Source organism: Triturus cristatus, chromosome 9, assembly GCF_964204655.1.
Source record: "Triturus cristatus chromosome 9, aTriCri1.1, whole genome shotgun sequence".
NCBI lineage: Eukaryota > Metazoa > Chordata > Amphibia > Caudata > Salamandridae > Triturus > Triturus cristatus.
Genome location: NC_140592.1, coordinates 449,606,507 through 449,624,285, shown reverse-complemented (window position 1 = coordinate 449,624,285; position 17,779 = coordinate 449,606,507). Strand labels below are relative to the sequence as shown.

The following is a 17,779-nucleotide window of genomic DNA, read 5'->3' as shown; positions in this document are numbered from 1 at the left end:
GAGCACATAAATTGAAAGGGAGGCCGCGGGCAATGCAATTATCACAATTGCCCAGCAAACAGTGAGTTTAAATTTAGAGTTTAAATTAAGTATTGATGGAGCGTGATGGTGCTCTTTAATTTGTAGGGGTGCATTATTATAATGAGTAGTCTGCACCTCCATTTATTTGTGGAATTAACATTTGGTCATTAGGGTGTACTTGGTAATAACATGTGAACGTGACATGTTAGGATTATTAGGTGCCATGGAAAGAAATTACGTGGCAGTTGTGTTTTTGATAAGGTAACCTTTAGCGTTTGTATGCAATTGATTAACGAAGTTGTTCATTTGTAATGTAATGCATAGTTTAAACGTGCACCAGATTAAAGTTGCACAAAGATGTGGCAACTCGAGTTTAAATGTGTAGAAATCATAGGCTGCCCGCAATGATTTGCGCATTCAAAGTGTTTATGTAAAATGAAATGCTTAAGCAAAACTGTTCATTTATGTGCATTTCCGTAGGGCCTATGTGTTTCATTCTTATGTTAGCTGATTTCTGTAGACCTGAAATGTATTCTCCCTGATGGCTCTCATAGTGGGGTAGAGAGATGAATTTCATGTGTATGTTGGATATGTTCTGTTCTCACGTTTCTGTTGCAGGTGTAGAAAGTCGTCTTTGTTAGTTAGAATAATGTCTTTTGTTTTAGGAGTTAGGCTCAGGGAGGAGAAGATAGTTTTATGCAAGATGCTGCTAATTGGAAGCCGGTGTTCTTTCTCACTGAAGGAGGCCTGGGAATCAAGGTCATCGAGCCAGGAGCTGGGAGTATCGAAACCAAACGGAAAATCACCTATGAGAAGTACCCCGCAGGATGGGGTGATCAAAATGCAAGCAGTGGGCGTGTTCTATGTTTTACGTTTTGAATTAGGGACAGTGCCCCGGGGTTTGAGTCAGGAGAAGAGGTGAGAAGATCTATGGAGAGAGAAGGAGCATCTTGGAATGAGCTCTGTAGCTTTGGCTACTTGACCCATACAACCTGAGTGCAATTCTTAGGAAGTCTTCACAAGCTGACACCTTTTCCTGGTCTTGCCTGGTAAATGCTAAGTAAGGATGTCACAGTAGTGGTAGTGTAGGGATAGACTAATGCTTTCCATTTATTTTCCCCAAATGAAGACAGATCTCGACGTGGGGGCAATCATTGCCTGTGTCCTGGTTCTGGAATTTGTCATTCTTTTTATGATCCAGCGGCTTCGTCTTGCTCGTAGATTCAGATTGGTATTAGTTACCATGTACTTCTACAACCTCGTCTTGAGGTGCTTGTATGTCCAGTTAATTTTGGCTTTGTAAAAACCCACTAATTTTGAATTCAGAGTATGTGTTTCTTCAGAATCATGGTTCTTCAAAGTTTTTCTTAATGGGTTATTTCTCCCCTCTACACTTCTCAGCAGGCAACAAAGATTACTTAACCAGGGGTTGCAGAGTAAATTGGTAGTGAGGAACCCGACCCTATCAGTATCAGTACACCATTTTAAATGTAAACTAAAGGCAACTGCATCTCCTACCTGCTGCAGACAGGGAAAAAAGCAGATATGGAGGAGGGAAGGAGCAGCCTTTAAACTAAGAAAAATAAAAGAAGGACTAATGTGTAGATATGCTTGTCTGGGTGCGAGGCTGCCTCACCCACTAAGGACTTGGACGAGGAGTTCCTATGAAGGGATAATGGTGCTGTGCCATTTTTTCCCTGTGGAATATGGCATATTATTTATGTTTTCTAACTTTGGAAAGATGACTCTTTTGATGCAGTGGAACTGTAGGTCACACGCTGATCACTTCAGGGGGTTATTAATGCAATGAGCTATCTTGCCAGCTGGGAATTTTCCGTTCAGCCCAGCAAGGAAGCAGTGCAAACAATGTGTTAATGTTCCCTTTTGATACTTTTCCTCAGGCCTATGCACTGCTGTGTTATCTTGATGCAAGCCTTTCTTTTGCCAAGAAAGGTAGAGGTTATTGTGTTAATATTTTAAACTGGGATAATGAACCCCAAAGTTGAACATTAACATAGCTTGCGCAGGGTAAACAGTACTTGAAGACAAAGTTCCCCTTCATTTTGTTGAAACAACACAACGGTCAGGCAGTGAGCTACTGATATACAAGAAAACCCCTGTTGCTTTGAGAGCATGGAAAATTTCTTCTCAATAATGGATGTCTGGGAAGGCAGGGGCTTCTCACTTTCCTTGGTTCTCACCTTGACCTGCCTGATTTTCATCATGGTCTCCAAATCCATGCGCCAAAGAAATAAAATGCCCCCAGGACCCTTTCCTCTACCGTTCCTTGGGAACATCCTCCAGTTGGATAGCAAAAACATGGCTCAGTCATTACTGAAGGTATGGAGATTCGCGATAGGTAAGAGTATTTTTAGCAAGTGTGGTCCTGTTGCTTGGTGTTGTTCTTCACCAAAGAATCCCCCTCCCTTAGAAACAATGTAAGGTACGCGAATTTACAGCTTTCGTAATATATTGGAAACACAATTGATATGTAAGTTTCATTGTTATTTCTTCTCACAGTTTAATAACCTGTTTTACACTGCAGATTGTTGATTATAAGGCTCTATTGTTAGGTGGTACTTAGAAACATAATTGCTTAATATATTGGCATTATTCATGAATGCAGATTTCTTGTTCTGATTTTTGGGTGACTTGGGAGTCATTCATTTAAGAAGATACGATATAGGTCGAGGTGCCTGTGTCAAAATCGCAATGTCATTGAAAGTAATTGCCAGGTGGTCATGGTTTGGTGTTAGGTAAGATGTTAGTTCAGTGGAGAACATCTATCGCCCTCACAAATGACCCCCAGAACAAGTGGCCGTTCCTCGTCAGATCACAGCCCTGCCACCTGTGATGCGCCATACAATGCTGGGAGGCTTTGTCTGCACTGCTAACTATTCAACTTAGCAGTGTTCATGAAAACATGATTTTCATGAAGAATGCCAGCGCACAATTCAGCCCTCTTGGTCTCTTCTCCAAGCTCCTGGTGATAGGTGGAGAAAGAGGGGGCTGAGCGATGATCCATCTCCATCTACAGATGAATATCTAGAGTGCACATGTGAGGGGCGTTGACCAACTATGATCCCCTCACTCAGGCACAATCCATTTTACTTAGCAGACATACTGCATGTGCCTCAGGCAGCACTGCATATATGCTTAAATGGGACTGTCATAGCATACATCAGTGCATCCCTCAGGCCAATTCGGAGCCACGCAGAATAATATGGGCAGGATCCTCAATACTGTACCAGCTTCTTATAGAGCTGTGCTTCCAGTCCTATCAAGAAGGTGGGCTAGACACTGAGGTGAGTTTCTCCTTTTTAAACCTGGCCTTGGTGCTCTGTCTGGTTCCTCATTGGGAATCTGGCTTACCAGTTCCAATGTCCAGTTCCAGATTAATACTCTGCTACTGCCATGGAGCCTTTGAGTTGCCAGCAAAGGAAATTCAGTTGTAAACAAAAAACTGTTGGTAGTAAATGTATGCATCAGTGAAAGTGTGTTCAGGAAGTTGGCACAGGTTTGTACCCTTGTTTCTGAAATAATTGAAGAAGGTAATATCCCCATTGTTTTACGTTCTTTATTTGTTTTCAATATTACACCTCGTCAGGGTGAAAAACAAACAGAGGAACAGCCGACACGTGTTTCGCCCGTTCGCCGGAAGGCCGAGGGCTTTTTCAAGGCAAGGTTCTTAAATAGTGTTCATGAAGACGGTAATGTAAGGTAGAGCAACGTGATCTCTGCGGTCCTCGAAAGTGACAAATAAAGAACCTAAAACAATAAGGATATTACCTTCTTCAATTATATCAGAAACAAGAGGAACAAACATTCGCCAACTTCCTAAATCTACCTTTCTACAATGGCTTTTGGGTGTAGCCATTTATGAGGCACCTACCAGCATCACATTGGGTCATGCGTGAATCCCAGTTTAACCAACACCCTGGTCTTCCTACATGTATCAGTGAAAGTGTGTTTATAAGTGATTGAGAGCGAATGATATTAAGTGAGAGTGTGTGTGTTACTTTACTTTATTGAGCTTGAGAGTGTCAATGAGAGTGCAACAATGTCAAATAAGGAGTGAGTTTGAGAGTAAATATGAATAAGTGAAAGCGAAAGTGAGGGAGTGAGTAAAGCAGTGTGAATGTGTTAGAATGAGTAAGTGAAGGGGAGAATGTGAGAGGGAGTGAGTCAGGGTGCCACTATTAATGATGCAACTTTTGCAGTTGCACCAGGTCCTATAGGCCTGGGGGCTACTAAAACATATTTATTGAAGCAGAGCACCTGTACACCAGTAGTTGTGAGTAAGGATCAGTGATTGTGAAAGAGTGAATGTGTTTAAGTGCCTTTGAGAGTGAGAGTTAGAATTAGTGTCTGTGAGCGTAGGAGTGAGTAAGACTCAGAAGTATTAAGGGAACAAGTGTGAGTTATGGTGAGTGGGGGAGAGGTATTGAATGAGGTGGAAAGTGAGTATGAATGAGAGTGAGTGTACATAAGAGTGTACTTGTTAGCATGTTTTATGCTTGTGCGTCTGCTGCTGGTCATGGCATACTCCAGATAATTGTTAGCTGAACAAGAGGTGTCTCTGTCCTTCACACAACAAACACATTCCTGGTAGGAAAGTGCACACAACAAAGATGTCTTCATATAATAGTCAAGCGCTGATCCTAGCCTTTTATCTGTCACACCAACAGCCAGCCCTAGCTTCCTTTCCACGCTTATATACCTTGTTGACACTTCCAAGTATATACTTCTAACTGACCAGTTGAATGATAGGTGTTACACGTGATATTAACAACTTTAATGCAGAAATTAGTGGCATGATAGTAGCACAGGTTAATTGTGCATTTGTTATATGAGATTGTAATATATATTTATGTGTTCGTGACTTAGAGTCTGATTTTGGGTTTGGCAGACTACAGCTATCGGTTTTGACAAGTGCCCACCAAACCTTTTGTTTTTCAAAAGCAAACTTCCAAAGTGGGAGTTTTTTTGGGAAAAATTAATAAGTAATGACCCACACAAACAGGAAGTTTTTTCAGTGGGTGCGTGGGTATCATGGGTGTGTACGGCAATTAAGCCTATCAGTACTTGTGGCACTTCTATTTAAACGGGAAGTTTAACAATGTGGGAATCTTACTCTCTGCAGAGTTACACAGCTCCAAGCCAGATAAATTAAATCAGTCTTTTCTGAGCCTCACCTGCCACTATGACCCAAGATATTCGGACATATCCTACCTAGTGTCACAAAAAAAAAGCACCAGTTGTCAGTAAGTAGCTCAGATGACACTGCATTCTATTTCTCCCTACTCCTCCCAAACCCATCTCCCAAGGATCCCACTACTATTATGCCTTGAGTGAAGACTAGTCATCTCATTCCCCTCATGCAAATGGCCTCATTCAGGTTGTACAATAGTTAAGATTATTTTGAAATTGATGTAGCACTGCCTCAAACTCATGCCTACTCCTGAAGTGCAAAAAATATCCAGTAGACTATGGCCTATGGCCTCTAAATCCCTTTAGTGTAATGAACGAATTGTCCTGAAGGAAATCCCTGTTCCGTGTGACTTTGAATTTATGTAAAAGGTTATGACAACCCTCGCCCAACAAGATCATTCAGGAATAAAGATGGCTGCCTGAGAAGGTGCTTCCCTAGTTAGTTCAATGGACCAGGGATCGCAGTCCGCGTAAAACCCTGCTAAAGCCCAGCTATCAAACTCCAACTCCTAGGGAAAAAACAAAATGCAAAGAAACAAAGAGAAGGACTGACTGAAAAAACAAGGAAATCAACTGCAGAATACCTCTTCAAGACAGTCCAGGCTCATCATGGCGATTTAGTCTCTGGCAGGAAGGCAGTAGGCAAACGTTATGAAACTCACTGAAGCTGCTCATCCCATTCCTCGTCTGGAGAGCGGTGTCAATCCAACTTAACAGCACACATCCTGGCGGCTTCATTGCCTACCTTTCTGGTAGCAAAATCAAGACCTGAGAGAATCCCATGATGGAGACTGCAGAGGGTGCTCCAGTTTCCCCCAAATGCCGTTTCCAAGGAAGAAGATTTGGTGGAAGATCCTCATGGTGAGATTTCAGTTCCAGTGAGTACCACCCTGGAACTCCTTCACTTATAACTCCAACCTGGTCTGGGGACCTCACCCTGTTGGCCTCTGCTGCCCCCTTCATCACGTCCCTGCTGTCTGACCCACAGTGGTGACGCGTAAATGGGTAGCGCCCTACTGCCTATCCAGTCCACCTCAATACTCTGGCTAACTGCGGCCTCCCACCCCTATTTCACCCTACATCATGTCCAGAGGTCTCTGATGCTGACCCCCAGCTGTGACTTTTGGGCGATTGATGCCCTCCTGGGAGATGCACCAACCTCACTACACCCACTGCCTCTGACACTGGCAACTGAGCACCCACAGCTACTGGTATCCTTCGCGGAGATTTGCTATTGCCTTTACTGCCTGCGTTCTCTCTATAGCAGAGCTACAAGTTGGTCGTGAATCTGGTGACTCGCAGTGGCAGGGCAGCTCCTGAGGCAGTCAACTCCCGCGCTCACCTCAATCCATACTGTGAGACATCAAATAGGTGCCCTGGGAAGAGCATTCCCTCCCTGACTCATTATTGAACAAAGAAAACATATATATAAAACAAATTATAGCTACTACCTCACTGTCTACTGTGGTGAGAGAAGAGGGGTCACATGTGATCTAGTATGGCCAAGAATGGGGCCTCCAGTTTGGAACTGAACTGATTGCCTCATCCCAGCCATGTGTATTTTCACATGGCTGCCATCTTCTTTGAACCCTTACAAACTCTCAACAAAAAAGGCCAAATTTAACTCAAAAGAAAATAAGGACTATGACCCAGACCAGCCAAGGACTCAATTTCAGGGCAACGGAAAGAGGAGTGGGCCTTAATCTACAGTCTAGGAGCTCAACCCATTGGCTAAACCTATCATTGATGACAATCAAGGTAAAACCCTTCAGACACCACAAAATTGCAGTAATCAAAACTGACCTCTACCATTTAAACTCCCCAACACAAGAAAGGTACTTGCATATCCCAAAGCCCGGAAAATCTATAAACTGTCTTAAACTGGCACATCCACAACTTGATAGAGAAATGCTGAAACCAAATTTTGCCCACAAAGATTAACCCCAGCCATATAATAAAGATATTGGATGCCGTGGAATCATCTGAATGGACCCAATTTAGCACATGAAACCACCCCATCTAATTCTGCCACCCCACCTTAACTAACAAACCACCTCTTGATATTGACGCCACACCCCTCGCACCCACCTAAGGCCTCACACTGCAACATCTTGGAAAAGTGTGGCCCTAATTCCTACCTCATAAAATTTCCACAAAACCTCTCAAAACATGTCTTGAAAACCTACAAGCATAAAATCCTCAAGGAACACTCAGAAACACTAATAACAGACATTTACCACAGAGTGGCAAATAGAGGCCAAATAATTTACTTTATCTTCACACCAAGAAGCCTGTCAAATGGCTGCCTAGAGAACTTGCATGTAACGAGCACAATCAACATCCCATATGTATCCAGACTATCTATATACCCATCCCAGAATTTTGGCAGAGAGGTCTCCATATTCACACACAGAAATAGAACCATCCTAATCCTAGCCTCAGGACAGAACCCCTCTCTCTTTGACCACCAATTCCATGATCTCTGAACCTCCATGCTGCCTGTTCTCAACTACCCTCTGCCTCCTGCCCAAATGCACATATCTCCATGCCCCTTCTCCACCTAGAGGAACCTATCACTACCCAATCCTCATACATAAACACCCCCTACACCCTTTTCCATTCCCAAACCATATGAGGAGAAGGCCATACTGTAGGAAATATCTCCTCCTCCAGCAATGCTCAATTTTCCTGCATTCCTAGGCCAAACTAGCAAACATGAAACCTCACAGACCACCAACCACACCAGGTCGGATCCAACTAAAGGCCACACCCTAGTCAATTATGGCCCCAAGTTAACCCCTTTCTACACTACACCTCCCAATTGATGTCCACACTTACCCGACTTGAATATAAAGACAATATGATAATGGATAAATTCACCTCATTGCAGAAGGACACTAAGATATGCTCTAACTTAATTCCTAATCACACAATTGTGGCAAGCACTGCTCCTACCATAAGCAAGTACCATGAGACAACACGTCCTGCCTTCTGATCCACTATCCCTTCCAGCTAGCACCATCACAAGCCTAGACACAGCACTAATGGAATGTCGCATCTGGATGCGGCAGCATTGAGTAACATATACAACAATGCTCCCAGCCAACCCTACTATTTAAGATTCCAGTCATTTTAAGCACAGCCCTATCAATAAATTGCCCCCCTCAGGCTGCTTGTCCACCTCTCTACCCTCCACCCAGAACAATGTCAACCAAGAACATCACCCAAGATAAATTGCATGCTCCTGAACTGTAAATCAGCAGTCAAGCATGCTACTGAAATAGTGGAAACAATCCTATTACATTAAATAAACATTTTTTTTCTGACTGAAGCCTGGATAAATGACCCTCATCCCCCATTATCCATTACCTCAATCCACTGGGCTTCCCAATCATTAGTCATGACAGCAAGGGTTACATTGGTGGTGGGTTAGCTATCATACACAAAAAAGGACCTGTGCCTAAAACCCTTCCGTTCCATTGAATATTCCACCTTTGAGGCCCTAAGAGTCGAACTCTACCTCCATAGGTGCCAATCCTATCAAATTCCATTTACCACCCCCATGTGAAAAACAGAACTTCTTCAAGAAATTAAAAGACCAAATAATGCAAAACTCCCTGATGGACACCACAGACTTTATACTGGGAGACTTTACCTGTATTTGAATGATGCGCAACAATACAAGTCCCCTAACCACCCTCCTTGATCCAACTGCTCTCAAACAAACACTGAAAACAGCAAATTCATAATAAAGGCTCCACCCTTGACACAATCACTGCCAACCACAATACAATATCAGTTCAAATTATCCTACACACTGACTGGGTAGACCTCTATCTAATTCTATTCAAACTTAATGGCAACCATCTAAAGCACCCTACCCAAACTAATTTTCCCAAGCACTGGACGAGAAATATACATGAAATACCCCAATCTAAGTTAGAATCCCTAATCAGTTCCCATCTTCTACCTCCACCACATCTAATTTCTGTCAATGATCTTACCTCTCATTATATTATGACAATGGCAGAATTTCTTGACACTGTCGCCCTAATAAAACTCTAGAAGTCAAGAAGCATCCCCCCAAGATCCTGGTTCAATAAAGACCTAAATATGGAGAGAAAACAACTAAAATTGAATGAAAGAACCTTGAGACAACACCCCTCACTGAGTACCTCTCTCTCCTCTGAGCTGAACGCCTAAAATACAAGAAGCATATTTACAGAGAGAAATCCGCACTTTAGAGAACCATTGAAGAAATAGATTCAAAGACCTCTTCAACATTATTAAACCGCAAACCTCCACATTTCCACAACATTCAACTGAAGCCTTTGTTGAGCGTTGTAAAGAGTTCACCAAATTCTTCTCAGACGAAATAACAAACATTGAACTCTCTCTTGACCCACACACTGCCTCACCTCCTATTAAAGTTAGTCATCTTACCAAGGATAATCCCCCACTGCCTTTCCTCCGAGAAATGATGGCCTCCCAAAGTCCATCCCCTCAGAAAACAGGAACACCAACAACAATAATGAACAATTGAAAGACAATGCACCCTGGACGAGTTTGAAAACATCCCTAAAGAAGAAGCCATCAAAATACTTGTCTGCATGAAACCAACATCGCAATTCTCTGATCCTCTTCGCTACTCGGTAGTCAAAAATCTCAGACACATCATATCCCCAACATGTACTAAAATCCTTAACTTCTCCTTATCCAGTGGTTCAATGCTTGCCTCCCTTAAACTTGGCCAAGTCACCCCTCCATCAAAAAGCCAGGTGCTGACCCAAATGACTTAAATAACTTCAGACCCATAAGCAACCTCCCTCACTGTACCAAAACCATTTAAAAATGTTTGCTAATACAACTTCACAACCACATTGAAAAATTTGGCATCCATGACATCTTCCAATAAGGGTTCAGGAAAGGATGTAGTATGAAGACTGAAATCCTAAACATACTTGATGACATCCACAGAACTCTTGAAGATGATAAGGCCTGCCTCCTAATCCTCCTGGACCTCTCAGTGGCCTTTAATATGGTAAACCACAATATTTTCCTAAACACCCTCTCACAACATGCAGGCATCAATGGAACTGCCTTGGCTTGCCTTAACCTCAACCAATGATCTCACCTTGTTAGACCTGGCACCTTTTGGAGTGTTTCCCCTGTCTTTTTGTTTTCTGACCTCCTGGTTTTGACTCTGTTTTTGATGGTTTAGTGTCTCTGCGCATCTTCTCACTGCTGTCCAGTGTTAAAGTGCAAGTGCTCCTATTTTAAATTGTATTATGGATTGGTGTTTCCATGATTGGCGTGTTTGATTTACGTAGTAAAGTGTACTGATAGTGCCTGTGCCTGTAAATCCAGGGCTGCTAGTGGGCCTGCAGCACTGATTGTGCCACCCACATGAGCAGCCTTTCAAAGGGTTCTCAGACCTGCCATTGCAGTGTCTGCATGCAGTTTTACTGCCATGTCAATTTGGCAAGTGCATCCACTTGCCAAGCCCTAACCTTACCTTTTATTACATGTAAGTCACCCCTATGGGCAGGGTGCATTCTGTGTGAAAGGTAGAAAAAAGAAGCAATTACAGGAGTAAACCTGTTACCCAGGTGAGACCGGGCAAAGTATGTACCATACAACAATGTCTCAGCTGGAAATCATTGACAAGGGCAATAAAACAGTGAGATAAATCACATAGGGTAGGGGAAAAAAGGAAGGGAGACCACAAGGGAAAGGACAAGGTGAAGGAGTTATTATTTGTAGGTAGTTATGACAGCACTACAGTACAATTCAATATACAGTGACCATAACACACAAGTGCGCACTGGGCGTGCTAGTGATAGTGAGCGGCGCAGTGACACAGGGATGAAAGGTAACAGCGTGAACGGAGAAAGATGTAAGGAGAATTACAATGTGGTAAAAAATACAAGATAAATATATACAATATTGGTATGTAGAATTCAAAATAAATTAATTGCCCACAACAGGGCCAACGTTCTATGCTGGGTAGTCAACGGTGTTTCTATCCGATTGATTTCATGAGTTTCAAAATAGTGCTGTGTAAGGGGGGAAGGAGGGAAGGGAGAGGAAATTAGGGTGAGCGGGGAAGTGGCTTAATATAGGAAAATGAAGACAGAGGAGGGTCCAGGTGATTGATAAATACTGCCGCAGTGGGCTGGAACGAAAAGGTACTGTTTACCAGTCTGCTGACACAGACACCAGTCCGCACCAACATGTTTGGTCAGAACTGTTGGATTCTGTTGTTTTCAGCACTGCAGTTGCTCCAGACAGAGCTACCTACTTCAACGAACTGCATTTTAAAGTCATTATTGCAAAATGCACATTTTTTATTACTGTATGTTGGTCTTTTCTCGTTTTGGTCTTGTTTGCACAGATAAATGTGGGTTATTTTTCTAAAGAACTTGCAGTGTGTTCACTCTATTACTATGTGTTATGTGAAAATGCTTTACACATTGCCTCTGAGATAAGCCTGACTGCTCGTGCCAAGCTAACAAAGGGGTGAGCAGGGGTTATTTTAGAAGTGTATCCCCCTTACCCTGACTAGAAGGAAGACTCCCTGTTAGGACAAAGTGCATACCATTGCCAACTAGAGACCCCCATTTCTACCACACCTCATTAAGTTAAACAATGCCACCTAACAACCAGTACCGGTTCCCCAGGGATCAATTCTGTCCCCTGTCCTATTCAACCTCTACATGAAACACCTTGCAGTCATCAGGACAGAATTGCGTACCATCTTTATGCAGATGACACCCAACTTACATCAAAGCATTGTCATCTAAAGATATCCAGCACCTGAACAGCTCTCACTGTGGTGAAATCCTTGCTGTCCAACAACCACTTAAAGTTTACCCCTAATAAAACCAAACTTCTCCTTATCCACTCAAAAGAAAAGTCACATCCTATCCATAACTGACTTGGCAGCCGAGATGCATTAAACTGCAAACTATCCCAAAAAATCACTAGGGATAACAGTTGACAAAAACTTGAGCATGAAGGATCATATTAATGCCTCAGTAAAAATTGGCTTCTACCCTCTGAAACACCTAAAAATGTCAAACTACTCATTCCCCAAGAAGATGTAAAGACTGTAGTTCAATTGCTAGTCCTCTGTAAGCTGAACTACCCTAACACCACTTTCACCAGCACATCAAAAAGCCACCTTATCCCTGTGAGGACTACGCTCAACGCAGCGGCTAGACTTCTCTCAGGGGAGAGACTTTATGAACACACCACTTCCATGCTTAAGAAACTGGTTTCCAATTAAAGTAAAAAGCATATTCAAGATCACTTGCATAACCCACAAATCTCTTTACAAAAAGTAAACAAACTTCCTCACAAACAAATTATCAAAAGCCGTCAGAAAGATGCCACTGCGGAGTTCAATCACCTTGCTCTTGATTCCTCCCAAATTCAAGAAATAAAAATCACTCGCCCGTTCCTTCTCTGGGAATGTGCCCAGACTTTGGAATGCTTTATCCCAAGATCTACATGACAATCATTCATTTCTACGTTTCCGGAAAAACCTTAAATTATTCCTACTCAACAAACAGCTGGATTCACCCACCCAAGATAATGGGCTTGCTTCTGAGCACTTTAGCTCCCATTGCCGAAAATTATGATCATCTCTACCTATGGAAAATAGTGAACAATTAATCTACCTTTTATTGTCTACTACTACTACTCTGTATGCCTACTACCATTCTTTTGAATGCTTTGTAAAAGTAGAGTCTGTCCAACCCTTGTAAAGCGCTCTGATACCATTGGGTCAAGTTTGCGCTATAGAAAACTCTAAAAATAAAATAAAAATTCAGGGCAACACATTCACACCAATCTTGATTGTCAGCTGCACATAAATGATTTGATATTTTTTCTGTTCGACACCTGCGTCCTACCGAGTAACTCTATCACATCATAAGGGCAAGCCAAAGTTTATTTATTTGCAAAGACGGTCAAAGCTAAGACTTTAAAAACATGCACAACACATATTGGATCTGAGCTGCCATGCAATACACCTGAAAGCAGCCCATAAAACATGAACCGTGTGTCCCAGGAAAATTCGGCTGTCCTCATCACCCAAATTAAAGGATGCATATCCTTGTAAACTGACAAATGAATTAGCTCGCAATATCACTAGGGTGTTCATGGACTAGCTCAGAAATCGAGGGAGAGACACCATTTTCAACAAAGACACCTTGCATATCAAGGATAGAGGATGTTTGACCCAGAAAACTACAGGCCGCTCCAATAGGCTCAGAGCCCATTCAAACTTGTTCTGATACAGGAAACTCATGTTACTGCTGACATTAATCCTTAGATATGTTGCCCTCCTTCCACAAAACCCTTCCCCACTCTGACTCCTGTGGGGCAGGGGCAGAAGCTCTGACTTATTCCAATGTATTTTCAGAATTGACAATTCCCCAAAGGTAATTAACTCTTCAACAGTTGGTAAATCGTTCACCCTAGGATCCCTGACAAACAGAAGAATATCATCATCAGAGATTCAGAGCATTGTTGAGGAACCATTGAAGTATAATTACTGGCCTTGTGTTTTTCCCTTAACACACTGGCCAAAGGGTCTACACGTAGGATGAAGATCAGGTGGGAGAACTCACATCCTGGCCTCATCCTCCTTGTGAGAGTAAAATATCTCATATGCATTTGAGTTGTTTTTATCCCTTGCTTATAACACAGTATGCAAAAGTCACACCAAGGCAAGAAGAGCCTTTGCCACTACCATCTCCTCCTCAACCTCCAGCAGGAGTGGCTATTCAAAGGTGTGGAACGTCTCTCCAAATTGAGTGTGGACAACACAACGTCTGTCCCTGGATCCACTTTATATAGAGTAACGAGTACACACCTTAAGATATTAGAGTTATCACTGTACTGAATAAATTCCACTTGGTCCGACAACACATGCAGCCACATTTATAAGATTAGGAGAATCTCTATCAATCTAGCCAAGATTTTCAATCAAAACTTATAAGGTATGAGGCCTATAGAAGTTGCTAAGCTCTCCTGGGTTGCCTGGTTCCACCAAAAGATTTATAAGAGCCTCGTTAATGTCATTTGCTAATTTGCCCTCAGCCAATGTCTCTTCTGTCTTAAGGAGTTATGACAGAAGCATTGCCTTGGAGGTCTGGTAAAACTCACAAGTCAGGAGATCCTAGCCGGGTACTTTGGAACCATGGCACTCGCAAGTAGCCTCTACACTCTCAGTAGTGAGTGGAGAGCACAAAAGATGTCTCAGCTCACACTTAATCCACAGAAGAGCAATCAAACTCAAATAGTGATTTATGTCCACCATTGGGCCTCCTTCTGAGCTGACTAGAGCTGACTGCAAGGCTTTTCCCTGGTACTCAATTTGAGGTGTGTGTAGGCAGGGAGTATTCAACCTATTTCTCCTACTGGACTTTTTTTTAACTGTGCTAAATGTTTTCGTGTCCACCTGGACTGACGAGTGAAAGTCTAGGAAAATAAGCACCATGAATGATATTGAAACAGTTGCTTCTTCCGAGCCAGTCCAGGTATCTGATCTTCATCCCTGAAACTCAGACTCGGATGTCGGACTGGAGCTCGCCTAACCGCCAATAACTAAAGGGCTCTTTCCAAAATGAAACATATCAGGAATGGGTGGTCAACGAACAATGTCTTCAGTAACTTTTTAACAAACTCCTCCACTGCACTCATCTGCACAGTCTTGTCTACGCCAAGAAAACAGATTGTTTTGGTGCATGACCATCCATGTAAATCCCCTACCTTTACCTGCAGCTGCAGCATTTGACACTGAAGTTTCCACATCCATCCTGAAGCCACTGCAAACACATCCAGGATATGTGAGATCCTCTTTTCTGCCTATCCAAATGGGCCAAATCGATCACCATATTTATCTTATCTGGCCTGTACGTGCTCCTACTTGCATGTTAGGGCATCCAGTTTTGGGCCACTAACACTTTCTACATCCACCACCTCAGTGTGATCCTGATGCAAGCCCCTCTGCCTATCCCCGCACTGTTCCTGACCAGAACCCTCCTCCAATGTGTGTTGCTCCTGCCCGTCCTTGAATGAAATCTTTGCCTGCCCCCGTAGGCATTGTGTGGCTGTGGTAGTGTAGAATCCTCTCCACTTCAGCTCCTCAGCCCCTAACACCACTGCAGTCAGTTCTGTACTGTACTGTAGTGATATATAGAGGAGAGTCTGCTGCAGAGCAACCCCACCGCTAGGACACTCATGAAGGCCACATTACAGATGGGAAATCCAAGTAGTAAGGCAAGTCAAGGTCAGTCTCCAAAACCGACTCTGCACCTGTTCATCCTACTGAGATGAAACAGGCGATCCTGGGCAAATAGCTGATCTGGCAAGTGAAATCAAGCAGTAGCATTTCATTTAATGAGTGCAGAGCTACACAACGGTATCTCTATCAGGATACGCAACCTTGCAACTTGGGTTACAATTCACCAGTGTAACACCAAGTCTTGGGTATCCCCCCCAAACTTTCAGAAGGCTTCCCCCCCCCACAAGAAGCTACACTGCAGGATCCGGGGAGCACCAACCACCCATTATTCCTGGTGATCTAATTTATACTGGCCTCCATCTACCACAAGTTTATGGACCAGGCCCGTTTTGTCCCACAAGTCTTCACCATGAGCAAGTTCAGACCAACCCATCACATGCCCACAGGAGCAATGACCTTCTCTCCTTTTCACTTGCAGCCCCTCTTCACCTGGCATTGTCTCTTGAACTACTCGCCTTAAGAATGCAGTGGGATTGGTCTCAGCCAGACGACCTTCATGCACTGCTGGAACCCATCCCCAGGGATATGCTTTGCTTTCATGTCCAGATCACGATGCTGCTGTGAGTCTAACTATAAGAAAGAACTACAACACAAGATTCTGGATTCGAAAAAGAGAACCCACAAGTACCTTGAGGGTTTGCTTGAATAGTGACGGCAGAGTGAGAGAGGAAGAGCTGCTGGCGAGAGACTGTGTAATTGACTGCTTAATTACACAAAAGAGAGTGATCAACCTTTTTGTGACGTTTTGTCTGGCTAGTTGTCTGGCCCTGTAATTTAGGAGAATCAGAATGTTTGCTTTGTACATGTAAGGCTTGTTTAGGAGACATGCAAGTATTAATGACTTAATGAATTTGTGCCTTTAAACACTTCTGTCTTACCTGACGTTTTGTTATCAGCAGTACCTGAAGGGCTGGTCTGACAGATCAGTGGGTGAGCTGTTTCTGCCTGTTTGTGGGCCTGTTTTATTGTATGGGTCGGTTTTTACTGTTAATTACTTTGATTTTACCACAAATGTTGCCTGCTGCAATCACAAATGCACCCAAGTCAAGTCAAAATAACTTTTTTTGTTCAAAGACCATAAAAGTTTGGCAAACATACATTAGAATTTAAAAATTTTCATATAATTTTTGTGTAACCAAATAGATAGAACTATTGAGATAAAATATCATCAAACATAAAATTTTATGGGAATTAAAATTGTGCAGTAAAAATTACAACATTCCTATTTATTTGCTATTGCTCGTAACGCTTTCAAATAGCCATTGCAACGTTGATATAATTAGAGATAGCAATACAAATAACAGAAGTAGCCAAAGATTGCAAGTAAATAAAACCTTGATGTAAGTACAAGGCCGGATATCCCTTAGGAGTGGGGCTAAAACTTTTCCCCTTGGCTCTTTGTAAAGGGGGCAAAATAACGTAAAGTGCAGCGTGCTCTGAGTTGCCATATTATCACATGTACAGGGTGTAAGTTTGTCAACCCACCCAGATTGTCTTGGAAATGCCATTAAAAAGTGCAGAGTGCTTAAACTAAATCTAGTTAGAAGAAATCATGTCTGTGCATTTGTGGTAAAGTTTAGATAAAATTGCTGTTGGGCCAGAAGGAAACAAGAGGGACCTGTCACCTCAGATTGTGTGTGGCACATAGTTGCCCAAGAATAATGTGCCTCTTTTATAATGGCCTTAGCATTTGTGTGAATAGTCACAGGGTTATTAAAGTAATGTTCCAGGCCTATCTCAAAGAGCCTGTCTCTCACAAATCGGAGCCAAGGGATCGACAGCGCAGTATCCAAGTTAATAAAATCTTCAATCATCTCCTGTGAAAACAATAATTCCTCCAGCAGCCAGATTTTTACCCATAGGAGCAAAGGGGCAATGTCAATGCGGTCCTCTACATATTTCAGCCCCAACTCTTGGCAACAAAAGAGTGTAGGGGCTCTATTTGGGATCATCAGTAGCCTTTTTATAAGCTTGATTTCCATGACTTGTAGGAGGCAACTTTTATAGTAGCCCCAGACCCATACCCCATAGGAAGCAACTGACAAACATTTTGCTTTGTATACGGTAACTAGCTCTGTCACCAGCTTGAGACCTTGTTTACAGACAAAGCAGAAAAGCCCCTCCACAACCTTGCTTGTCTGCTGAACTCTTGCAATGGCGAGGGGTTCCCACTTCATCTTATTATTAAATATGTTCCCCATATAAGTAAAATTGGTCAGCTTCTCAATACTC

At 42.7% G+C, this 17,779-nt stretch overlaps 1 pseudogene across 1 annotated transcript in view; it reads left to right on the top strand.

Annotated features, from left to right (window-relative positions):
• Nucleotides 1–2,097: 2,097 nt before the first annotated feature.
• LOC146798117 (cytochrome P450 2C16-like) overlaps nucleotides 2,098–17,779 on the top strand; it is a 592,094-nt pseudogene continuing 576,412 nt past the window's right edge. The window contains exon 1 of the transcript XR_014968608.1: nucleotides 2,098–2,361. The product of XR_014968608.1 is annotated as a cytochrome P450 2C16-like (transcript). The remainder of the gene's footprint in view (nucleotides 2,362–17,779) is intronic.